Source organism: Stegastes partitus, unplaced genomic scaffold (genome assembly GCF_000690725.1).
Source record: "Stegastes partitus isolate 25-593 unplaced genomic scaffold, Stegastes_partitus-1.0.2 Scaffold928, whole genome shotgun sequence".
Lineage (NCBI taxonomy): Eukaryota > Metazoa > Chordata > Actinopteri > Pomacentridae > Stegastes > Stegastes partitus.
In genome coordinates this window covers 138998-166263 of record NW_007578659.1, presented here as the reverse complement: position 1 = coordinate 166263, position 27266 = coordinate 138998, and the positions used below count along the sequence as shown (strand labels likewise).

The 27266-nt window shown below is 39.5% G+C and overlaps 1 protein-coding gene across 2 annotated transcripts in view; it reads right to left on the bottom strand.

The window, feature by feature from the left end:
• npas2 (neuronal PAS domain protein 2) overlaps positions 1 to 20226 on the bottom strand; it is a 53973-nt gene extending 33747 nt beyond the window's left edge. For both annotated transcript variants that reach the window (XM_008293993.1, XM_008293994.1), the window contains exon 1: positions 19939 to 20226. The gene's annotated coding sequence lies outside the window, so the exon portion shown is untranslated. The remainder of the gene's footprint in view (positions 1 to 19938) is intronic.
• Positions 20227 to 27266: the final 7040 nt, after the last annotated feature.

Here is a 27266-nt window from a genome sequence, read left to right as displayed (position 1 = left end):
CGATGCAGTTTTGACTCTTGGGCGTGAAATTGTGAATGGTACGGTCTGAAGTGGAGCCGCTTTGGCCACCCGAGCCTTTTTTTTTTTCTTTTTTTCTTTTTTTCTTTTTAATCTATTAAAGCTACATATTTGCAAGAAACCGGCGCAAAAAAAAGCTCTTAGAAAGAGAGCTGACGTGATGACAAACAGCAAACAGGCGCCCTTACAGGTTCTGCTGGTGTATTAAAGGCAAATCACATGTAAAGGGCAAATGGTGACTCCTCCCTGCCTGCAGATTAGCCTGTCTGACCCTGTTTATAAGTTTATAAACCATTTATTTCAGTCTGAAGCAGTCCCTGAGTCCACACAGGAGGATGGTATTTTAACTCAGAAGCAAAAACAAGAAGCTGCAGACTTTTGTTTTTCCCCTTAAGTACTTCCCCATGCACTTCCTCTGTTGTTTTTTTTTTTTTTTTTACAACTTCCTGGTCCCAAATGTGGGTCAGCAGTCTGCATGACTAATTTCAAGGGCTCATAATGGAAGAGCTCCAAATATTTTTTTTTCTCTTGTCAAATGATTGCACAAATGGCAGCAGATTGCACATATCCTCGGCTGACGGAGAGCACATCCGAGAGGATCTGCTTACTTTAAGGAGCGACTTTGAGATAAGACAGACGTGAAACTTTAGACTTTAAAACAACCTTATCTGCACCTGATTGTCATAATTATCAGAGCGTTTAGCCGGTCAGATCTAATTGTGCAGCGTCACCACACTCGGTCAATATGTCCACATCTGTAAGCAAATCCTGAATCTGATGAGCACGGCCGTTGGGCACCATCAGCGCTAGGATCACACTGGTGTGGATGATTATGACCCTCACTGGGCGGAGATGATTGATTTCCAATAGTTCAATGATGAATGTTGACTTTTCTTTTTTTGTCTTAACAACAAACCTCAATGACATCCTGTATTTTAATGAATAAAGAACAAAATGTATAACTGAAGCAACTGTAATCGCCAACAGTGATCTTTTCATAGTTTCATGTCTACTTTTAAGTAATAAGCAGACTTTTACAGCATCGGGCCTTTTTTTAAGCTGTAACATCTTATGGCTCCTAAACAACTGAGAATTAACACATTTTGATTTGTATTCCAGCATGGTAATAGTAAGTATTAAAAAACTATTATAGCATTTTTCATTGGATAATAACCTTTTATTTGTGTCAGCTAGCTATTACATATGTTTCTATTTTTATTACTTTGCGGTTACGAAGCAGTTTACAGTGAATTAAGTCAAAGAGTCTACGGAAATGCAACCATCTCTGTAAAGCCTTAATTAAAGGCACTTGCAGACGTGCACCACAAACACCTATTATACTACTTTCTGTAGGTCTGCATCTGCGTGTTCTGCACATGCAGGAACTGCATGTATGGAACTAAAGTACTGCGAAGCATGCACACTACTGCCCTGTCGTGTAGTGCAACTAAATTTATGGCTGCATGCAGATGTCCACAGACTGGTGGAGATGTTGAAATATATACGCCGCACGGACCCGATCAGATACTCGTGAACATGGAAACTAATACATTGGTCTAAGACTTGACTTAAATCCTTCTTGGTCTCACCACACACAGCTATCTTGTTAATTCCCCTGAGCAGTTATAGGCTAACAAGACCGGAGCCATAACTGCAACTTCAATGGACACAAGGCCATAAAAACTGCATGTATAGAATCACCAGTCGAATCTGATTTTAAAAATGCTTAAAAAGTTTGGTATTGTGCCCCAAAATAAGGCTTAAAAAGCATTTTCCATACAGGTTGTGCTCATCGATTGTGTATAAAGATGGACGAACCCTGAACAACGGTTTTGAAGCTCAGTGTGGTGGTTTGTCGCCATTATGGCTTCTCCATAAATGAGCGAGGAGGTGGAGCATGAATGGAGCTGAGGTGAGCCATGAAAACATCTCTGGGTCATGGACTGTCTTACATCGGTACCGATCCGTCACTGGAAGCAGTGACTTATGCATGATTTAAAACCTTAAAAGAATTTAAGCTGGTGAGTTATGTAAAGATTAATACCAATACAGTCGTCATGAACAGTGAAATTAGTCATTTAGACCAAAACCATTTCTGTGCCAGGCTGTAAACATGTTTATTTCTGCTACAAAGCAAAGCTTTTTAAAATTGAAGTTCATGAGAAATGATTCACTCTGAGAAGCAGCTTCAAGCGGCCATTCACGGAACTGCAGTTTCATTTTCCAGCTCTATAGGTTGCTGCTTGGTTGTACTTCTACACATGCACACAGTTTCACAACACTGGGCTTGTGTCAGTGCAACAACAAGATTGGCCGGCTGTTACAAAACAGACGATTGGCTGCTTGGGGGGGAGGGGCGGGACATGTATCACACAACCTTTGGCATTACAACATTCTCCCATAGATTTCCAGTCAGGTTTCTTGACGTCTCTCCCTTATAATGTCTGCAGAGTTAAACACTAATGTTAACATGGCAGCGTGACAACAGCTTGGTGTCGTTTTTCTCTCCTATGAAGTCATCTGTAAATTATAATCACAGCTGAAGAGTCTTTCCCTCTGGTGTATTGTGTTATGTCTGAGAGACTTCTGACGAGACTTCAGCACAACACAGTCTTATTACTTCATGGTGTATGACGGTTTCACAGCTTCTACATTGATTTAACATCCTCTTTTGCTTTTATTTCAGGATGCTTTGGTTCATATATGTTTTTCCCTAATGGTAGATGGTCTTGTGATGAAGGCCATTTGTCATGTGAGTGAAAAGTCCACAGCGCATGAGGATCACCTGCTTTGACAAGTTGTCACATCAGAAAGCCTTAAGTGCATGTTCCCAATTAGACAAAAGGAGCTTCTCGCACTTGGAACATTTTCAGCAAATGTAGATTGAATGATTCTCTGTCCCCTTTAAGAAAGTTCAATAAAATCTATGGGAAGCAGCACGATGAAATATTAAATAAATGTGTACAGTACAATCTAAGCTGGATGAAAAAATACTCTTCTTGTGTTCAATATTTTTGGGTCCTCCTGTTTAACAGCTTTCCCCAACATTACTTTTACAGAAGGATTTTATCATTAGGATAAACTAACAAAAGAAAAATTAGTTTCAGCCCAGACAGAAAAGAAAAACTCTCAGCAGACACGTAACTTTAAGTCAAAGCCAACCAAACGGCTGCGTCTGGCTGTGCTGGTCCTTATTATTCGACGATCAGAATTTCTCTCCAGATGTCCGTGAACTTGAGACACACAGCTGAGGCCGTTCTGGATTTGCAGACCACTTGTCTCAATGACCCCTCTTAATGTAATGAGTCACATTTTCCCCACAGCTGATTCAGACTGCAGCTGTTGTAATAATCCAGATTTTGATGAGTGATCTGGCTTATGATGTGGTACCAGTATGATGCCATTTTCACCAGCTTTTGAAACATGAAGCCGCAAAGTCACAGCCAGTCTGTCCGGTCTGCCACTGACTTATACCAGCTCCACCAAGTGAGTGATCTTTGTGTCCAACCGACTCTTTGTCAAAGCACCACTTGTACCAAGGTTATAGCGTTTAACTTGTCATTGGTCGGTGCTAACTAACCTGAATAGCGAATTTCCACTGTCTCACTCCTCTCACATGCAGAGTTTGAAACAACTTTTACACACACACAGGCAGTCTATCACACCTAACGTGTGCAGTCCAGTTTGTATATCTGAAAGTGATGGCTGATCAACAAGTGCTGAACTTTTAACTAAACACAGTTTTATCCCTACGTGCTCCCAAAGAGGCGTTTAGCGAGCTCTGAGTGAAAACCACTAGCGCCAAAATGAAAGGAACTGAGAATAAAAGGTAGCAATTTCAATTTTGGAACTAGTCTTCTTAACTGTGGGCACGTTTCCTCAAGCATAATTGACATTTCTGTTTATCATATCATCAAAAATTACAGGAAAGTGGATAGGTTTCTGTCAAAAAAAAAACAAAAAAAAACACAGACTCATTGCCTTTACTGTAAGTGGATTGATCATGCTTTCTGTTGTGCGTAACCACTCTCTCAGAGGTCCATTCGGAGCCAGGAAAAACCCTGCAAACAACCGAAATATGCTTCTTATATGGAAGTAAAAGTTGACGAGGAATTAGGTTGGATTTTATGGACAAAGTAACAGTAAATCAAATGAGAGACAGAATCTTTGTTCCATTGCTCTACATTGGTTCAAACTCTCAAGCTTGTTATAGTTCAGCCAGACCAAACACAGCAAGCCCACAAGGCACCACTGAGGCCCCCCACTGCAGTGGCCACATTCAATTCACATTCATTCACCGCCGGCCCTTTCTGTGACGAGCTCCCACAGTGTGATCACACTGGTTGTTCTAGTTTCTCTCATGTCTGAAACATCTGAAAGTCAGGTAGATGACAACGCTGCGTTTGTAGGCAGGGTTGGGCAAAGCCAAACTGAACTAAAATATTCCTCAGTAACTATAGCAACTTATGGCTGCTGTTGAAATGTAGCCGATCAGGTCGTTGCACATAGAGTGCAGCTCATTGGGCTGCTTGCACTTTGGCACTTTGCAGCCTGCCAAGAGAAAAAAAAAACAACTGAATGACTACTTGCTGGTAGAAAAAAAACAACAATAATAGGAGAAAGTACGACAGGCGTGATATATTGTTCATGTGCCCCGAGGAAGCTATTGTTAAAGAGGCAATTGCAGGCCAAAAAAAACATCAAACAATATAAATTATATGGTTGTGGTGAATAAACTCAGACAAAGACACTGCAGACTGCATTGTTTGCCAGAGTAAACCAGGAAAGAAGACAAAACTATTCACCTGGCATCACCTGGAATGATGTCACCATCCTAGTGAATGCACAAAGGGTGTAAACTTGCCAAAATAAAAATTTAATTTGATTGCCAAACAAATTTTTTCCAGGTGAAATGAATGGCAGCTAACATACAAAAATATATATACAATTAAAATGTTATGTTTCAATTCTAATAGATCCTGACTGCTTTTTGAGGCTTCAGTCACTATCAGAAAATCACTCCAGCACTAAAGTACGTTCCCTTGCAGTTTGATAACCATAAAAAAAGGACACCACAGAAAAACAAACCCATAAAACTCCGCTGAAAAGCTAGAATAACAACAACAAACAGTGTTTTGAACACAGCTTTATCAAATGTAAAGACGAAGAATTCAAACAGCAAGATCTCACTCTGCTTACATCAGGCCTTGAAGAGCAAAAGCAGATATGAAAGCACTTAAACAGCTAGAAATAAAGTAATAAGGCTGTTTTCTTATGCAGCCCATTTGATAGAAAGGGACACGGTAACCTGTGCTTTACAAAAATGAAAAATACAAAGAACATAGATGTCATTAAATAAGTCATGCAGGAGTGCGAACCTTCAATAAGAAAAAAAACTTCTAAAATTAGACCGCATGGCAGCTTCATGACAGGATGAGTGATAAATGTCTAAAAACGCTGACCTTCAGCACACAGAAATCATGTAACCTGACGTCAATAAACTGCACAGAGCACACTCATATTTACCTATCTGTCTAGTCTGAGATTGCTTTACACCAAAGGATACTACAGATACAAGATAGGCAAACTATCTGAAGATATTGACTGCAAATTTTTTCTGAACAGAGTGCTGCATTTTAGGATTGTTTCACTGGGAAGCAGTTCTTGCAAAGTAACATGTTTGCTCCGTCTATTAATAGTTTTGCATTCCTTTTCAGTCTTTTCTTTAAGCTCCAACAGTGCATGCACAATACTTGGAATGCCACGGCGAACACTGAAGTTCCTCAATAGCCTGATGAGTTCTGAAGTTCTCATGAACGTTTTACAAGACTTTGTTCCTTCCCGGACTCCATAAAGTTGTGTCTGTACCTGACAAATCATTTTCTTTGGGCCAGTAGAGCAAATCTGAAGACTGTCATTTAGCAAGAATGGGGCACTCCGTTCTACTGCGGCCACTCGTGGTGTGATCGACCAGAACTGCTCTACATGGTGGGGCAGTTTAAAGATAAAAGTGTTGGACGGTAGACTGTCCACCACTTAGGTTCACATGTGGTCATGATTTCCAGACATGAATGTGAAAGAGCCCATATTATGCTTTCTGAGGTTTTCCTTTTCCATTAGTGTGTTAAAGCTTTATTGTGCATGTAAAAGATGTGCAAACTTTCAAAGCCCAAAGTACACACCAAGGAGAGTTATTCCCTAGCACAGAAAACACCACTCTTTACATAACTGACACGCATCATTAGTAACTACAAGCTTTTCCTTTGTTTATCTACGTCATATTTGCATAACGCCTGCCTAGTGGCTAGTTTGGCACAGCCTCAGACAAAAAAATGAGCTACTTCCACACAGTTCACCATTATTTAATTGCTAGTTCCACCTCTGGCGTCTCTCTGCCTATTCTCATAGATCTGCGGTTATAGTCACTGACTAAATATAAAAGACTGACGCAGCGACCATGACGTCACTCGTTAGTTTATCTACTACCGTTTTAAGCCTCGTGTTTGACATCTGGCCATTAACATCTTGTTCTTTGGAAACATGACGAGCTAGGGGTGGACTCGAGGTCACTATGCACATTCAAACAGTAGAGAATAGTCACACCCTAAAGCATTACCTGCTTTATCGCCTGTTTTACACCAAATGTGACCATAATTTGCAACATTATTATCTGAAGGAGACCTGAAACTAGTGACTGAAACCATAAAGTCATTAGAAAAATGTTTACAAAGGTAACAAATGAAGTGAGAAGTTGGGTCATTTTCCCATAGACTTCTATACAATCTGACTTTGTTTCGCAACCACAAGAGTCGCCCCCTGCTGGCTGCTAGAAAGAATTCAGGTTTAAGTCCCTTGTGAATTGGTTTCACCTTTCAGACCCAGAGTCCATCTTTTATGTACAGGTTACAATGTGTAGCCAATTTTGCCTCGATTTAATCAGGCAAGCTGACCAATCAGAGCAGAGTGTTTCGGGGGGGTGAGGGGGCTTAAAGAGACGGGAGCCAAAACTGAGTGTTTCAGAGTGTGAGAAGAGATGCTACAGCAATGCACATCTGAGAAAAAAAAAAGCTATTTAAACATGTAAGTATGTTCAAAAATAATGCTATAAACCTGTAAATGTGTATAATATGGCCTCTTTAATGGTTTCTTGATCATCTTCTGCTCTGAGTCGATGCTCGATAAATTCTCTGTCTCAGAATATATTGTACGTAGCAGTATGTAGTATCAATGCAGTGTAAAATGAGCTAAAAATGACTTCAATGGAGCATCATCGGGTCAAGTCTGAATATTTCACAAGTGCATCAGCTGTTTAGCGTTAATTAGCGAGTGGTAGCATGCTACCACGCTAAGCTACGATGGTTGCCATGGTGAACATTAACCCTGCTAAACATGTCATTGTGAAGTATTTAGCTCAGAGCACAGCAGAGCCAAAAGCAGCTTCCTTCTCATGGCTGTGGACGCTTACATAAAAATGCTGCACCTTACTGACATTAGGTGACATACGAACGCAGAACAAGCTGGAACAGAATAATTAATAAGTAAACTAATGACAGACTTTCCAATAAATGAAGACTTTCCAAAAAAAATCTGTGTCATCAACTCATCCCTAAAGCAGCTTACATGCACAACACAGTACCAACACAATGATGCGAAAGTAAACAATGCCAGACTGACAATATAGAATTATTCTGGAATAAATTGTTGCTTTGCCAGCAACCAACAAGTGTGAGACATCTAAGATTCATAAAGATCTCCCACATTTTACTGCATTATTCACCATCCGCCTACATAGAGATTAGTTCCGCTCTTTTATGTAGGTCATGCTATTGGATAATGAGATGACATTTCGTGCTCATAAGCAGGCGTCACTACATAATAAATGCTCATTGTTGCGTCCTTTACATCCTGCACCTTCGTCCAGACTGCTCGCACTTGCACCGGTGGGAAAGTGGATTATTTGTATAATCACTCAGACATTAAGCCATATTGCCTCAAGCTGCATCTGTGGTGCTGGTATTGGTGATGTCATCGTGGTCCTCTGCTGAAGCACTAACTGTCATTAATTAGACTGTGGCACTGCTGTTCACTCTGTGTTCCCATGGTAACAATGTGCGGTGTCTACTTTCCCCCAACCAAGGCAGCTATGTCCATCAAGCTGCTGGTTTCCATTTTCTTCAGGTCCGGGAGATTATTCATCTATAGCTCAGAAACCCATTTGTTAGTCTGTTGAATATTAATAAAGTGGCAGGCAACCTTTCTGGCTGTATGCTTTGATTCCTCCTCGTAACAATTTCAGCTCGCTCTCAACACATTGTGATAGCCCAGATACATGATTATGTGATAATGGGTTCCAATATGGGTTAACAGTGATTGACTGTTTACTTATATTGCCACAGATGATGTAAAGATTTTCTAAAATGCCGCTAATTATAGGAAAAATTTTAGATAAATATCACTTTGTGGTAGAAAAACTGATATTAATTTGTGTTGCTATGTCTTCTCCCAGACTAACAACAACGTCACATCATCGATGGATGTTCTTCCTGCAATATCTATTCTTATAACAATAAAAGATCTCTCTCTCTCTCCTACATAACTCCTCTTTAGTCCACTTCAAGTTACACAGTGTTCAGGTCAAGGGCATTTTGCACCGTGTAATTCAGTATAGATAGAACACCACTGGCTTAAACTCCAGACTTTATCCAACAGCAGAGTAAGGAAATTAAGGGTAAAAACAAACACACACACACACACACACATAGAAGGGCCTATCTGGGACATTCTCACTCCCAAATTGGTATTTTTCTTCCACTGACCACCCGATGGCAAAAAAAAGGCAGCGGTCAGTAAAGAAACAAATCATTATGCCCCTTCCTCAGCAGTTCTTTCCCACAAAGCATTGTCCGTCTCAACCGAGCAGCAGCTTCCCACTAATCCTCCCCTAGGCAACAGCTGAACCCTTACACTCTCTGACACTGGACAATCCTGTCACAGTGCAGTTTAGCACATCCTCACCTGCTGTGCACAGGAAAATAACACAAAAACACATGGCCTTTTGACCTGTTTTTCATAACTGCACCTGTTAAAGCACCTGTTGAATAATCAGCTAATCGAAAAACACCCCTGACATAATATTTTCTGGACATGACTAATAAGCATTTCTACATTTTTATCTTAACAAACTGTATTCAGGGGAAGTCACATGCGATAGATTGGCAGTTGCGCTGATCTATAGCCGATAACTGATTAATTATGATCATTTTAGCGTGCAGCGCCGCTCAGTCTAATTGTACACTTTACACAGGTCTCTTTCACTTATTCTATGTTTACTTTTTCTCGACGGTTCACCCGAAAAATGCCTTGTAATTACACATTCACCACACAGCCCAGACTCTCTGTGGGTGGTCGCATCCTCTGAATGAGAAAGCAGACCTATAAAACAAACATCCTTTCACCAGGTAGATCCACTCTCAAATTTCCTCATAATTATATTCTTTCAACAATTCCAAATGAATCACCAAATTATTCCAGGCCTGTTATTGTCTGCTGCTGCTGCTCAGGAAAAAGATGCAATTACCTAAGGCAGTGTGTGAGCAAATATGTGGGTCACAATTCTAGGGCATGGGTGGAAAGGGCAATGCAGCTCTTTCTTTTCACCACTGTCTCAAGCTCAGACCGTAGGTTACATCTTTGATTAAATTTCCGGCTGCGGACGGGCACCGATTCTTCCACGACGCCCCCCGAAAGAGACGATTGGAGCTGATAATATCATCGTTATGAATTCATCCGCGAGTGTTTGGAGAAACCGAGCCTCTCTGCTACAGACTCTGAAGTGAACTTGAATAGCCTTTTGCGAGCAGTCCATGGAAAAAATGACCTTATGTCTCCATTCCTATCTATTGCTGTTTCATTTTCCTTGTTATGAAATCCTGCCTTCCGTCATTTCCAAAAGCTTCCTGAGCCTCCCGAGAGCACTCAAAACCTCTCGCGTTGGATTCAAAAAAAGAAGTCGTCTCCGTGAGGAAACAGGTAAACAAACACTGAATCGGAGTAGTGCATCGCATCGTACGGCCATGAATCCATTTTGTCTCATTTTTAATTCACAGGAACCAAAAGCTAATTGTAGATATTTTTCATTCCCCCAACTGCCATCACTGACAGCTCCACATTAATGTTTCATGTATTTTACGGTAATCAACATTTAAGTTGAACTAATGGGCACCAAAGCAGCTACGGATGGAATCTTTTATTCACCTGAGGGCCTTCTTTTTTACGGAGGAAGAAAAAAAAATGAGTTTAGACGTAATCATAACAGATGCCTGGAAAAGAAAGTGTGTTAATAGCATTTACATTTTTAATGATAAAAGGTTGAATCATTGCTACTCTGAGGAAAAATAATCACACTGAACAGTTTTCTCCTCTTTTTTTTTTGGATTAAAGTACAATATAATACAGCTAGTTTAGACGCTTAAAGTGGCCACAATATCTTTGGGATTGTGTGCACACATTACTGAGGATAAGCGTTCGCATTAAGGGAAGCGCTGCGGTGGAGTGAGTGCAGAAATCATGCTTCTCTGTGATAATACCTCATGATTCATACACTCAGCTGAAGTGTCCTTGAGCAAACCCTAAATCACTTCCAGCTCCAGTGAAAGAGACCCTGTCCTTTGAACTCCCAGCTGATGAAGGGACAGAATTCCCCTGCAGACAGTCTCACATATTAGTTGGTGTTCTAATGAGATGCGTATTGACGAACTGTTGAAAATACTGCGATGGATGCTGAGAATAAATCATAGAAATGGGAAACCTGTGCACGCCTCCAGGTTATAGTATTAAATCACATCTTAAAACTAATTGTATAGGCTTGCTTTCATATGATGTTGTCCATTTCTATTTTTACTTCATTTAAATTATTCTCTTTTACCCTTATTTACATTCATATTATTTACTATTACTACTATTGACATCATTTCTAGCCTATGTGTTTATGGTTCTACCTTCCATTTTCTTTTATTCCACTTGTTCTTTCCTTTACTCGAATGTGGCATTTTATTATTTTATCTGGTGTTGTACTGATTTATTTTAAATGTCTTTGACAACGTTTGGACAGACGAGCCTTCTGTTGTTCAGTGTCCTTCCTGAGTATCCTTTTTTTCTTTTTTTTATCCTGTCTGAAAAGCACTTTTATTTTTTAAAAGGTGCTACATAAAAAAAAATATTATTTTTACTAGTAGTAGTAATAAAAGGTCTCTGCTGCTGTTTTCGGGACCCAACCTGAGGCTAAAACCTAACTATCACAGAGGTGTTTGAACTCTGGTTCAGTGTCGCTGGCCGTGGCGACGTTCTGCCTTCTTGACATCACAGATTGCAGAAGACTTACTGGACGTCAGAGGGAACTGAAATCCGTCTGGGAGTGCTGCTTTCATTTCAGCGTCAGACCTGCCATGATCTTGTTGTGTATTTGACTCCCCAAAAACAAACAACAGAGCCAACACCCTGAACTAAAGATGTGAATCACATCTAGGTCACACACACTCACACACACACACACATATGGGCTGGGCCCACACATATTGTGAAGCCAATTTTTTTTCTTCATCTAAAACACAAAGTGTAGCCACACCCAATTCCTGAAAGTAACCTTCTGTTGAGAAAGAAAGATAAAAGCTGAACCTCGAGTCCTGTGAATCAGCCATATTAAACACACACAGGCCCAACGCGCACGTATTCATAGACAGAAGGGGAAAAAAAGAAATCACAGTGCAGCAGACAGTGTAGTACTTAAATAATGGCGGCTGAATTAATTCACCTGCAACTAAAAGAGCCTCTTTTATGTTGATCTTCACCTCTTTGAATGATGAGAACTACCATAAAAGCCACTCAGAAGATTTCAGGTCAGCAGTGTCCATTCTGCTCAAAAGAGATCCTCATGTATTAGTGCAGTGTCACTGAGAGGGTCTCACACATAAAGCTCAGATGTTTATCTCGGGTAATGTCACTAATTTCACGCCACAAATAAAAAGAGGGCACACAAATTCTCATAATGTGTCTGTATTCCTAGAGACAGAAGAAGGGACTCTTTTTTTTCCTAAATAAATATATTTGGATAAAAAAAGGAAAAGGAAAAAAAAAGATAAATATCTCAATCATGCCCCGATGAATGTGAGCCTGAAGGAACTGAGGACAATCAGCGTGTGCTTCGGAGCAAGAGATCAGCGACAGCAGCGGAGGACGATGACGTCTGTAGAGGCAGTTATATAACTGGAGCTGAACATTTTGTCTGTCATAGTAACAAGGTTAAAGAGGGTGATACGAATACCAGTCATAGTCTCAAGAGTCATGTGCAACATAGTTCCAGTGGCTAAATGAAGCGAAGTTTACCAAGGCAGGCATCGGCATAGCATGTAAGGAATGGAAAAAGAAAATGTCCCTGTTTGATGTTAACAATCAGCTTGTGTGTCTCTTGCTTCTCTTAGGGCTTCTGCAAAAAGCACTTCATGTCCTCGCAGGGGATTGATGAAGTGTTTTAAAACATTCACACTTAAGTATGGATGACAGAAAGTAGAGTAAGCTGTCACTGGACTTCTTTATCACAGCATCGTGTTCGTAAATGTTGACGCCTTCGATCGTACTGATAGATGTGAAAACAATCTATTAAATATCAACAGGAACTTTATCTATGATTGGTTTTAATTCTACACCGTAGCATGTTGGCAAATTAAGTAGAAATAGAAATTCTCATGTAACCTTAGTGTCATAAATCATATGAGGCCTATATACAGCTCTGACCTGTGCAGGTTCATCCCATAGATGCTCAATCAGATTGGGATCTGAGGAATTTGGAGGCCGGGTCAACACTTCGGGCTCTTTGTCGTGTTTTCGCCTGTCAGTGGTTTAACACAAAATCTATTTAAAAAATGAGTTATTAAATAATGAAGGCTTCATTAAGAGGAGCATGTAGGCTTTGGGCCTTGCAGACCATCATTATTCTGTTGTCCATTTTATTGAGTATTTAATTTTCTTTTAAGAGGTTTAAATTTTCTCTCAGGCTGTGAAATTAAATGGAGACTGTTGCTTGCAGCAGAGGAGAATAAGGCCTGTAGCAATAAACAAGGTAAATGTTCACACCAGAGTTTTGGCATCGGTCCAAATATAGCACGCAACAGACTGGGAGAGATTGTTCTCTGAAATATCTTTGTCTGAGAATCAAAACTGTGACTGAATCACGGGGTTGGAAATATGGTGATAACGCATGCAGCGTACAACAGGAGTGAGTACCTTCCTGTGCAACATCACTTAATTGGAAAATGATTCAGATTTGTATCACTTTACAGTAATCTCATTACTTCTAAGTTGGATGTTTGATCTTGAGTAGAATAAAAAACGAATACTTTGTGCGTCTAACTGTACATTTGAAGACAGAATTAATCCTCTTTGGCATGGAGGATACTAAATTTCTAAATACTTGTTCTGCCTTTCTTCTGACACACATTTTTGCAGCAGCTGTTTGCTGGATATGTTATGTTGCTCTAACTTTCTCGTAAATGCAAACCAAAGGTGTTCGCTGTTGGATTCAAGTCAGGCAACATACTTGGCCAGGTAAGAGATTTTTTTTTTTTCCTTTAGAAACTCTGGTGTGATTCTGGCAGTGGCTTTGGATTGCGATCATGATGGAATATTCCTCTTCTGCCAATCAGACTGGGAGTCATCCTGTTAGTTAGTTATTATATCCACAGGTATTTATAACTCAAGCTATAAATGTCATCTCCCCAATACCTTTGCACCCAGGCAGCTCCATGTCATCAGACTCCCATCACTGCGCCTCACTGTCAGGACGATGCGTTTACTGTTCTAGTCTTGGCCAGATTCACGTCAAACATGCCGGACTCCTTCAGAGTCAACAATATATTTATCGTATATATTATATTAACTTTAAAAAATGTGCATTCGTCACATTTTTTTCCATGTACTTTAGCAAAGTTTCATCTTGCAGTTTTGTTCCAAAGAGCAAGCAACTGTGTTTGTCTTGGATGCCGTCCACAGAGGCTGAAATTATGCAATGTCCGTCACACTGTCTGAGCTGTAAGAGAAACTCAGATCTCACTGATAACTCGTATGACAAGTTTGAAGCACCCGTGCTTTTTTTTTTTTTTTTTCTCCAAGAGTTAGATGGTGGACATAGTGGAACACGGCCCTTGTGACTCTGGTTACTGCTGCTGTAGCTTGTTGTATACATTCTGATTACTGGTGTATTCACTGTTGTTGTGTTGAGTTTCTACTTTGGATTTAGTCTTTAGAAATTATTTCTTTTTGATTGTTCATTAATAAAGAAAACACACTTCACAATGTATTTATTCAGAAGTGCTAAAAGTTGGAATCAATTGACTTTTCAGGGATACAGCAGAGTATTAAATTCTGTTGTGTGAAAAACTATATAGTCTATGTGTTGGCCTTAATGTTGAGAATAAGTCATACATTTCTGCTAATTTTGCACTGGGTCATATATTACGCAGCATCCAATCAAGGCTAATTAATATGATAATCAGTTCATCATTTCAGTCATTTTTAACACAAGCATGCTAATCATTTAATAAAAAATTTCAAGGTGTAAATTGAGGGTTAGTTACAGTCCTAAACAACATTAAAGATTTCAGCTTTAACCAGATGTCTTATAATATTTCGGCAATTTTATAACACTCATCCAAATGACAGCCTTCAGTTGACAGACTACATGATACTAAAATGTCAACAGATAATTTAATACCAGCTTTGGTATTGATCTTATTTTAATTGTAGGATTATACTTAATTCTTGCTCCTCACTCGAGGGTCTGAGGATAGAGGATGCTGTATGTTGTAAAGATTTTACAGCTACATACAGCACCGGTAACACCTTTGGACAAGGGTTTCCATTCACTCTGACCATTTTCTATATTGTAGGACAAGACTGAAGACATCAGAAATATCAAACAACACAAAAGGAATTGTGTAGTGAGATAACAAAGCTAAATATTTCCCCAAACCAGCCACTACCTGTCTTGATGGCAGCTTTGCACACGAGCTGCCTGATGCAGCTTCATGAGGTCGTCACCAGGAGTGCTTGGGGCGCCTTGTCAAGTTAATGGGTGGAATTTCTGGCTTTCTCTCTACTGTCTCTTTCAATAAAGGCAAAAATGTGCCTTTGAGACTATTACTTGTGTAAAGTCAAGGTAGTGCCTTATTCAGCAACTCAACAATCTAATTTATGGCATGAACGATTCAACTAAGTAAACAGAAATGACATTCCAACGTTACTGACGTGAAGGTTAGTCAGTCTGGAAACAACTCTGAAAGATTCTCAAACACAATCAAACGCACATGATTAAACTGGTTCTAATGAAACCAGTCGAGGAAATGAAGATCATAAGCTAACTTGGGTGCACAGAAGAAGCCCATTTGAATAAGCAGCCTTAGAAATTATTAACAGTCCCTCAGATTACAGCCCACATCAATGCTTCCCAAAGTTCAAGTAGCAGACGTATCTTAACTGTTGGGAGGAGGCTGCGTGAATGAGGCCTTCACGCTGAAGCAAAACCACCACTGAAAGACCAATCAGAATAAGAAACAAAAGGAATGACCAGTGAAAACCTGAACTTCAGTCTGATAAACTTTTGATTTCTGGATGCAACTGCTGTGTTTGTGCTGGACACAGAGAAGGTAAATGGATGGTATCTATTTTCACCATGAAGCACAGAGGAGGAGCTGCGATGATGTGTTGGGCTTTTCTTGATGATTTATGTGGATTTCAAGCCAGCACTTAACCAACATGGCTACCCAAACATTCTGCAGCAACACGCCATCTCATCTAGTTTGCACTTAGCGGGATTATTGTTTTCTTTTCACTGGGACAAAAAAACACACCTCCAGGGTCTGTAAGGGCTGACTGACCAAAAAGCAGAGAGTGATGGAGCGCTCTGTCAGATGACCCTGCCTCCATAATCATCCGACCCGACATGTTTGGAGATGAGTTGGACCGCAGAGTGAAGGAAAAGCAGCCAACAAGTGTTCAGGATATGCAAAACTGCTGGAAAACAACGTGACCGCCTCCTCAAATCTAAATTTAAAACATATTTTGTTTGAATTAGAAAGTGCTACTTAAAGGATTTGACATCTTCGGTGTTGCTCTAAAATGTAGAAAATAGCTAGAATAGTAGAAAAACTCTTTCATAAAGTTTTGACTGACCTTGTAACCTACATAAAATTGGCTTCCCTTCACTTGACTTTGAACCCTAATTTTTTGGCACGGAGCTGAATACTGAGCAGGAGTGTTACACATGACTATAATCTTTTTTGTCCACATCAGAAACTAAAGGTCTACTGTCATAAAAGCTTACCAATAAAACTTTACACTGAGCAACGATGAAATATAGCGAGAAGTCATTAACTCCACTAACACTGCATCATAAACAACAACATCTTTAGGCTAATGTAACTTTAAGCACTTGGATTTATGCCCAGATGTAGGCTCCAGATCCAGACAAGTGTGATGATGAAATAGTTGCAACACTGGCAAAGAAGATATTGGTTTAAAAAAAAAAAAAAAATACAATGAAGACCACCACAAATTGAAATAGAACTCGAAATATAACTCATTGCCTCCCGCCTTTTTTTCCCGCCATTTTTTGCATAAGCTGCCGGTTTGCGCTAAATAATGTTTATAAAAATGCCACCAAGCGTCTTATCTTAACTTGTACGGGACATTGCAGAGTCTAATTGTGAGGGAAATAACAATTTGTTTAAACATTTCTCTAATGTAAGGAGGCTTCCTGTTTGTCATCACTCTCAGCTTTTTAGATTTTACTACCTACTCTTACTGTTTTGGCTGCTTCTCCGTCTAACTTAGCAGGCCTCTGACGTCGGTATTTACTGGGCTCAGGACGGCTGATCTCTGTGGCGTGAACATGTATAAATAAAAGTTTCACATGGTCTTTTTATAGCTGCAGCTTTATGTGGAGTCATTTATTTTTTTAAATTAAGCTATAGGAAGCATAACTGTGGGATAATAAAACATGCCAGACAATGTGGTTTGTTATTCCCAAGGGAAGCTATTGTTACAGTTAGGTGTGAATAACATCCATATACGCTATAGGGAGCAGGAAGCAAGTACAAAGGCGTCTGTGTAGAAGTAACATGAGAGTTTTAATATAATACTCAACTACTGAATCCAGTTTTACTGAAACAAACTAAGATTCCTTACAGGCAGTATTGCACTTAGCTGTATGCTACTTCAAAGACAGTCTTTAAAATGTGAATATTAACACAATAGAAGCCAACAATGGGCTGCTCGCACACAAAAAGGATGAGGCGGCGGATGTTTAAGGTAAGTAGGGCTTAGTCATGTGACGTTGGCCAACCTGTTGTCAGATTTCACTCCATTTCATGTGTGTTCGAGATGAATCAACATGGGTTGAACATTCAACATTCATTCTATGTGGAGCGCCGCTCTGTTTTCTTAAAGAGACAGAAGGTAGAAATGATCCCATTGCCGTTGCACAGACCTGCACCATTTGTGCATGCCCAGTCACACTAAGCAGCTCTGGCAATATTCAGACTAGCGTTCAGTTTAAGCTTGCAGGACATGGCCCAGTAACCTACTTTCCCCACAACATGCTCTGTAACATCAGAGACGAGGCTGTGTGTCATCAGTTAACTAACCTTCACCACAGCATAGTTTCAGCGAAGAGAAGCACAAATCTAAACGCAGCAGCGGTGCTAAAGGAAAAAATGAGAAGCAATCATCACATTTATGTCTCAGAAAAAGAGCTGTACATAAGGCCTCTCGCTCAGCTTACTCTTAAAGGTAAAACACGCTGCTGTGAACTGATATTTTTTGCACTTAAATCTGCAGTGGAGATCAGAAATAAAGACTTGAAGGAAGTAAATGTCACAAAGAAGAAGGTTGAAAAGGGGAAAAATCTCTGACTGTCAAAGGGATTATGATAGCAGTGAGTATGGGGCAAGCTAATGTTAATCTTAAAAGTGTGGCATCCTTAATGGGGTAATAAGTCCCAAGAATGAGATAATAAATGACACATGAAATAAATCAGATTTGTGGCAAATTTTCACACAGTTATGACATAGAATGCTCCTTGTTTGACCTACAATATTTTTCTAGAACCTTAACACTTTATATCTGCGCTACCTGCCACGACTGCCGAGGGACAACGTGTTGGATTCCCCCACCTTTTCTCTGTGCACATCCCATCCCTTTACAGTTCATGTATCAGGTGAACAGCACTGTAAACGGTTAACCTCCACAACCTGATACCCTCAAACCATTCTCCTGAGTTTCTGGGTTAACACACAGAGTCAAACACCCACAGGAAAAGGGAGAGCGCGGGTTAACATACTGCACAGACAGTGCACCACTGACACAGATGGTGCACGCTCACTCTAAAACTGTTTAGTTCCCAGCTCTGATTTTTTTTTTTTTACCGCTTAAGCATGTGGCAGGAATGGGCTTTTTTCACAGTCAGTAGTGGGCAGTCACAGCACAGAAAAGGATCACGAATAACCCCTAACCTCTGTTTCCGTAGGGGTAGACGTTATACCAAAGAGGGATACACCATTTTATCTCGCCCGTGATGTAAATTCAGATCATCCTGTTTAGTAACAGGAGTAAAAAATAAATAAATAAATACAAAAGAAAATAGCTGAAGGGAGTGGAAGATAGCATGAGTCATGAGGCTGGCCCAAATGTTTAGCAGCATGATGTAAAAAGGGGCATATGGCGCAGCGAACACCCCAGTTCAGTCAGTCATGGAGCAGCCCATCCTGTCCCACTCAGCTGTCAGCACACATCCTCATCACTATTCATGTCTGCTGGGCCAACCCAGGCTCTGACGCAGCAAGCCGGCAAAATGGCTCAAGCCTCGACATGAGTGGAAGGAGACTCAGGACAACAGGGCATTTCTGAGCCCGATATGCAAAAAAGAGCCTTTACAACGACAAACATGGAGCTCCAAGCAAAGTGACACAGTCGCCACTGACTCGGCCTCAGATGATCTTCAAACCTGACCCCGTCTTAACAAACTCGGCCATATAAGGTCCACTCAGAGTGCAAGCAGTCCTGTTGCTTTCACATTTAAGCCACACTTATGCTCTCATAAACTACAATAAAAATGTAACTCCCAGGTGTTACAATGTGTCGCGTGAATGCCTTAAACCAAAAGCAGGTTTCCAGGTAGCGACACATACTTCTTGGGAGCTTCAATAAACTTGTCACACAGCTTCACACGACACAAAGGTTAAAAATCCTCCTGTTCAAATGACACAGAGACTGTAAAGTCAATAATTTAGTAAATGCTGCTTACTAGGTCTACTCATAGCCTTAAAAATAAAATCTGTATGACAATCCAGATGGTGTTTTTAAATATATATGATTGATGTGATCAATCTAGATGCCAAAGCTGCTGAATCACTTCTTAAGTTTTCAGCTTTTCGACTAAAACTGAACTGAAATCAGTCAGTTTACTAAACATCAAAAAAAGTAATGAGCTTCTTCTGGAAGGCTATAAAATTTTAAATCTGTGACTGAAAATATCATGGGAGTACCCTTGCCTTTTTTATATATTTTCCAACATATTAAAGAACACAAACAGTGATTTAAAACGTGACGAAGCACAAATTTATTACCTCTGTGCACTAAACGACCTAATGTGAAACTGAAACTAAATGTCATCCGCATATGAAAACAATATATTTTTTCTGTCTTGGCAATATTTTTTAATTATTGGGAAACAAGTTAAGCCAAGGAAAGTCTTGAAGGAATTGGAAAGTATTTTAAAAAATGAGCTTGTTTTCCTTCATCAGCTCCTACCGAGCGCGTCATGTTCCAGTCGTTCAGGTTTGCTGAGCTTCATCAGTAACAACACGCACTCACCTTATTCTGCAGAATAAGGGTCAGACGGATCCAAACAGGAGCATGTGGTGAGAAAGTGGGCTTTAACAGGAGAGGAGGAGAAAAAAAACTGGAGAAAAAAAAGCGACGTCCTACATTCCAAAAAAAAAAAAAAAAAAAGTTACCCAGAGATGAAGCTGCGCTGCCGCCTGCCTTCAAACGATTATTCCCGGTGAATTTGGGATTGAGCCTGTTGAAAGGAGGAGATCCTGATCCAGCCCACACACCTCACATTTTACATCTTCATTAGCGGGATCAAAGCAGCTCCTGTCCGCGGACGCATGAAGGCTGAATGAAGCGAACTGAGCAGCCAGTGTGCGTCCACACTCTCAGTCCCGCCCACTGGACTACATACTAAATAAAGTTATGTGAGCGTGTGCGTGTGTGTGTGTGTGTGTGTGTGTGTGTAGGGGGGTGGATTTATACAATACCTCTAAATTTAAAACAAAAAAACAATACAATTTAGATGGGGGGAAGAAAACTGATATTTTTGTCTTTTTCGGTGCGCAATAAAAATCTGCTCCATGCAAAAGTTCAACAGGTTATGAAAGCAGCTAAATGTGGATCCACACATGCACTGATTTCCTGCGGTTAGCGTGACTCATCCCGTATTTTGTTCTGAGTCATGCTTTTCAAAAGGCCGCTGTATATCTGATCATTAGATCCCGGTCTAAGCCTGGGCTGATCGGAGCGACGCACCGCTGCTGAGACGCATCTGTCCCCCTCCTCCCCAAATGAGTCCAGGAGATCAGAAGACGCTGCAGCGCCACCCTTAGGTCGGCTGAGGTGTCAGAGGGTGGGGGGGCTCTAAAAGTTGTAGTTAAACAAATAAAAATGGTGCAAAATGTAAAAAAATAACAGTAACTTATCTGCACCTACTTATGTCATTCGTACATTTCTGTGTCTCTTGTATATTCTTGTCCATTTTGTTGATTTTTCTTTCTATATTTTCCATATTTTTGTCTTATTTTACTTTATTTTACCTTCATTTTATATCCTTCCCTAATATTCTGTGTTGTCTTTTTGCTTTTGTTTACCTCCTTTGTTTGATGTAACAACTGAATTTCCCTCTGGGGAGTAATAAAGTCAGGCTGCAAGGTGGGGCGGTGGTTAGCATTGTTGCCTCACCGCAAGAAGGTCGCCGGTTCATGACCCGGTGAGGACACCCGGGATCTTTCTGTGTGGAGTTTGCATTTTCTCCCCGTGCAGTGTGGGTTCTCTTCGGGTTCTCCGGCTTCCTCCCACACGGTTCAAAGACATGTTGAGGTTAATTGGTGATTCTAAATTGTCCGTAGGTGTGAATGTGAGTGTGCTTGGTTGTCTGTCTCTAAGTGTAGCCCTGTGATAGACTGGTGACCTGTCCAGGGTGTCCCCTGCCTTCATCGTAATTGGATAGACTCCAGCCCCCTGTGACCCTAGTGAGGATTAAGCGGTGTATAGATAATGGATGGATGGATAAATAAAGTCAGTCTAAGTCTACTAAGGTGGCTGCTAAAGGTGTAATTTTATATCGCTGGGTTAATAAATAGTATTTCTGGGTCATAGCTGGTTATAGTAGAGTTTTCTGTATATCGAATGTTAATATGAAAGGTAACCAGTGGTGAAAGAATGATCCAGATCATATACTTATCTAAAAGTATAAACACAGCAAAGTAAAAATACCCCATGACAAGTCAAATCCTACTTAAGGAAAAGCACATAAGCAGTAAAATGTAGCTAAAGTATGAAAGTAAAAGTACTGGTTTGGTCTCCCTGACTGATGTATTATTGAATATGACATTATTGTTATCAATAGTGAAGCATCAGTGTGTCAGCAGCAGGTTCCTGTTGTGGAGGTGGAGCCACTTTGAACTACTTCATGTACAGTTTCATACACAGAGACAGCAGATAAATGTGAGAATCTTTTTGAACTTTTTCCTCGATCTTTGATTTTTGGTGAGATATAAACATTTATTGAAATAAGAAATTTAGAGGGGAAAAAAATCACTATTTGGTGAAGCCATTATTAATTCATACACATTGGAAATGTGACCTTGACTGCTCCAAGCTTTTTGTAAGATATCAGAAACCAAAAAAAACACTGGTTTCATCTTTAAAAATGTGTTGTGATTGAAATCCTGTTATGTTGGACATTATATAAAACGTTCATCCTAAAGGCAGCTGACGGATAAATGTAAAGGAATAGAAAGTGCGATGTTTGCGTCTGAAATATGGTAGAGTGGACGTATAAAGTAGCATCAATGGGGAAATACTCAAATAAACTGAAAGTACCAAGAGACTTCTGGTAGATTAATCGTAGCAACTGGACTTGCTTGAGTTCCTTGAAGACGTTTCACCTGAGAGGATAACCATGACCTGGGTGACTGAGAATCTTCACAGACATACCTGGAGACTGTATTTAGGTACAGTGCTTGAATAAACAGTTATTTTCCGCCACTGCCAGTCGCTAAAGCTGTGAAATAATTTAAGTAAAGTGAAGAGACTATTAAAAAAATCCTCTGAAATAGTGTAGCAGAAAAATAAAGCTGCATTTTCTGTCGCATTTTGGACATTGGGAGTTAAACACACAAAACAGTATATTGTCTGTATAGAACCTGCTAGAACCAACTCAGTCTGATCACATGGAAAAGACCAACGAAGCAACAGTTTAAATAAACCGTTCCACGATACACTCCTTTAATTAGCTTCATCCGAGGGTGATGTCTCACTTTGCGTCTTTGATTTCACCACTTGCCATTTGCAAGGATCACATTATATTACTCACTGTACAAACATGAACATATCGTGGTTCTGATTGTCGACATACCACACGCATTTAATGAAAGGTTAAATATGTCGACTAAACAGCAGCACTCGCATGCTATAATTTAGTAAACAAGTAAAGACTTTAGCGGTGAACCGCGTGTGCTTTAAAATGTTTTTGTTGAGAGCCGAGGCTTCAAATAAGCTCCTTTGGTTGTTTCTTATATGATGAGTATTTTTATACTGTACTACAGTGGGGTCCAAAAGCCTGAGACCACATTGCAAAATCTGTCATATTTTCATGGAAACCTGGAAATAATCAGACTTTCTGAGGAATAAAGAAACATTTAAAAGACAAGAAGTAAAGACATGTAAAACGAAAAAGGAAAATGTAGCATTCTGCGCTGTTTCTAGGTCAGCAATCAGACTGAAGCAAATTCGTGTCATTGACCATGTTAATTTCTTTGCACAAAAGGTCAGATCACTTCCACATTTAGACGGCACTCATGTGGATTTGATCTGCTCATCAGAGGCTTGTTCAACTAAATCAACCTGCTGTCATTGTGCATCTGTCATAAACATGGCCGTGCCTCAAGTTGCCGGTTTCTCACTGAGCAGCATTGCGATACTTGGAAACAAGGAATCAGAACTAAGTGAAAGAGTCAGAAGCCAAATTGTTATTCGAGGCAAAGAGAGGTTTTCTCAGCATCAAATCATGGCAAGACTGCGTGTTTCTAAGAGGGTAGAAGATGACACTCTAAAACACTTTGTGGAAACTGGATCAGCTGCATCCAAGGCACGATCAGGCAAATCAAAGTGAGCACACCATCAGAAGATCAATACATTAAGCAGTGAGAGACAGAAGCACAACTTTGATACAGAATTGGCCAAATAAAGAACACAAGACTCCAATCTGCAGACGTTCTGTCAAAAGAAGGCTGGCGTGATCTCAGAGGACGAGTTGTATTCTCTGAACTACTACTCAGGAGGGGAAACAAGGCCAAACGCTTGGGGTGGGCTAAGACACATGACCATTTCACAGTGGACTGACTATGTACTGATGGATCCAAGTTTGGGAATCATGAAAGTAACAGACGGGTGCACATAAGTACACAAAAGGGGGACAGCATGATACCACAGTGTATCAAATTATAGCCTTTAATCAGTTTGTTTTCAAACCAACATGGATCTAAAAAGATGTTTTTTCTTCAGACAAAAAGCCTTTTCTAACAGCCTACTTTATCCCAAATGTGCAAGAAGGCCTGTGAGTCATGCCAGCTGTTACACATATTTTCCTTTGCAAAAACAGAAAGTAACCAATTTCCCAGTCCTTGTCTGTTATCTACTCATGTATAGGATGACAACCAGTGAAGTCTGCTACCTGCAGCGCGTTCACTCACCTGAGAGCTGCCTGGGTTGTGAAGGACGCCGTCCACTTCTGGATAAGTCCCGTGCTCCCATAGCTGCATGGCTGATGGGCAGATACACCACTTTGAGGCCTGAAATGACACCAAACCTTCAGTCACGGTTGTTTTAACTCTATGTGCACACAACAAAAGTCTGAAAATCTTTGAACTTGTCGGTTTTTGAAAAAGCAACCACACATCAAGGGTCTTGTTGTGGAGGTGAATGTGACAACAGGTGAAGGAGGGCAGCTCTAGAAATGACAAAGAGCCTCCTGGCATGTTTGCTGCATTCAGTCAACAAAACATCTGTAATATGAGAGGCCAGAATAATATTTAGTTGGGTAACTACTCCCTGCATCTATTCTACAAGCAACCGCAGACAGTATTAGCTCAGACAGAAGCCACAATTACATATTGAAAATTTATAGTTAAAATTTAAATATATATACATATATTTAGAAGCTGGGATGTAAAATTGCTTATTGTCATTATCTCAGTTTGATTCAGTCATACAAAGAAAGAAAGAAAGAAAGAAAGAAAGAAAGAAAGAAAGAAAGAAAGAAAGAAAGAAAATCCAAACAGCTGGGGTGCCAAAAAAAATTAAAATACACAATTTTCAATCATTAAAATCTTGTAGCCTTCCTTTTATATTACATAATAAAAATATTTTTTGGCTTTTAATTTTTAATCAAGTACATTTACATGTGTAAAAACAAACACACACACACATCTATGAAATGAAAAGCAAATATTTGTCAAATTACAACAAATTTTTGATTGTATTTTAATATCCTTTTTATGTCAAAATGTTTTTTCTTTTAAATTTGCCAGTATTATTTAACATTACACATCTAAACTCACTCCTTTTTTTTTTGCAATTTTATTGATATATTAATTTTTTTTTGTATTTCAAAAACTAAAACATGTAAAAGAAAAAGGAAAACATTCATACCTTTTCAGATTTATTTTTTTTTTCTAAACACTGCAGTTTGAGCATCACATCTCCAGTTCCATATGTCAGACTTGATCACAGAGTCAAAGCGCGCGCGCACACACACACACACACACACACACACACGGTTCATATAATGTCAAAGTGCACATATACTCTGCCTACTCTCTCGAGCACATTTAATGAACAAACCACAGCGCACGCTATTCAAGAGAATTTCCTTTTTATGTCCATTGAAGAGGGTGAGTGAACCTTGCTGAGAGCACACGCATGTGAACGCATGTGCAGCCACAACTCACAGAACCCATAACAATCAATCTGCCTCGCAGCTGCACTACCAGGCCATGGTGGGTGTTATGACAGCCATGCACTTCCTTTGTTGACAACAGTAGTGCACATTTAATACATTTTAAAAGATTACAAGGTCTTTCCCCAGTTCTTTCTGTCAGTGTCAGATAAGTAAGAAAGCAGGAATCAGGGGGAACTTGGTGATTTAGTTCCAGTTTTCCACATAACTAGTGACATCACCCTGGTTGTTAGTTGAGACTCAGACATGTTCTCAAGCTTTCCATGACTGGTTCTACTTAAGCACATGAATGCGGCTTATTCAGTTGTTTTGACTTGTTCTTTTAGGTAAAGATTGTCAAAGAATTGATGGCTTTCGCAGTACACAGGTTTCAGTTTCATTGTAGTGTCACACTGAGAGGCTTTAACACATAATCTGCACCTTTTCTTTGTTACCATGAAGGTCAAGGAGGCCTCTTCCATAATTAAAGCCAGATGTTATCCCTAGAGTGACGGTCTCCAAATACGGCCCTGCTGTCAAACAGGAATGCAGCTTTTCAATACTAGAAAATTAGTCAATACAAGTTTTTGTAAACTGTGTGTCCAAATATGTAAAGATGAGTAAGATTTTCCAAACAATTCCATTTTGATATATGTTCTGTGTATATGACAGCAACATGCTGTAAACATATTACAAACCACAAATGCTTTTTTTCATCCTCAAGATAACAGTCGTGACCTACTGAGTAAATATATTCAAAACCTTTCCTATAAATACAGAAACACTTCTGCCATGTACATCTGATTGTTAAATCCTAAAAAATGACTTTCTCATAGACCTGTGATGTCATTGATGAGGATCTAAATTTCAGCAACTGAGACTAAATCTGACATCTTAAAAACATCTGAGAAACTTTATGTCCAAAAAAGCTCATTCATGCTTTTCTAGAGACTTTATATTTCGACAGGACACCTCTGATGCAGCCCTACTGGCCTCCCCAATGACACTATTAGACATTTGAGATTCATTCATAATGCTGTCACTAGAATACTTGGAAACACTAAGAAGAGAAACACATCACTTTTATTCTTAGACCCCCGCACTGGCTTCCAGTTAAATATAGAATTTATTTTAAGGTTAATTCTTATTGTCTGTATGAATGTTCTGGGCTGAAAACATACAAGAAATATGTTAACTGGAAATACAAACCTGCAAGTGTCTCTCAGATCAGCAGGGACTGGTCAGTTAGTGGTGCCCACAGTTCAGAACATAAAAGGTCATTATGCTGCTGGAACCAGCTCCTCTCTGAGCTTGGTTTGTCCCTAAATGTGGCCATTTTTTTTATAAGAAAGCTAAAGACAGATATTTTGCAAATGCTTTTAATTCATGTTTTATTTGATAAAATCTGGTCTAAAGTGCTCGTACTTTTATTCACATAAATTATTATTATTATTTCTGTCACTGTACACTTTTTTCTTTTTTGTTTCTTATCTCTTCTCTTTTTCTGCTGTTTAAATCAATCAGTTGTAATTATATACACTTTGTATTATATATAATACAAGCAACAAATTAAACTGTATATACATGAATACATTTATATGAAATATTTTTAAATGTAAAAATAAACAAACAAATAAATAAATATGTACACTTTATTCAACTTGTCTGTACGGTTTATTTTAAATTATCTATTTATATAAATTTTAGTCTGCTGTATTTTTTTTATTTTTTTAAAAATGTTTTCGGTTTTTGCATTTATCTATAAAGCGCTTCTAACGAAAGCGTGCACGTTAAAGTGCCATAAATAGCTTGCTTTGTTGCTAATTTTTGTTTGAAATTGTTGGACTGAACGCTATAAATTTGTATATTTAAATCGTTGTTTATTTATTCATATAAAAAAGAAAAAAAAAACTCAGCCCGTCCA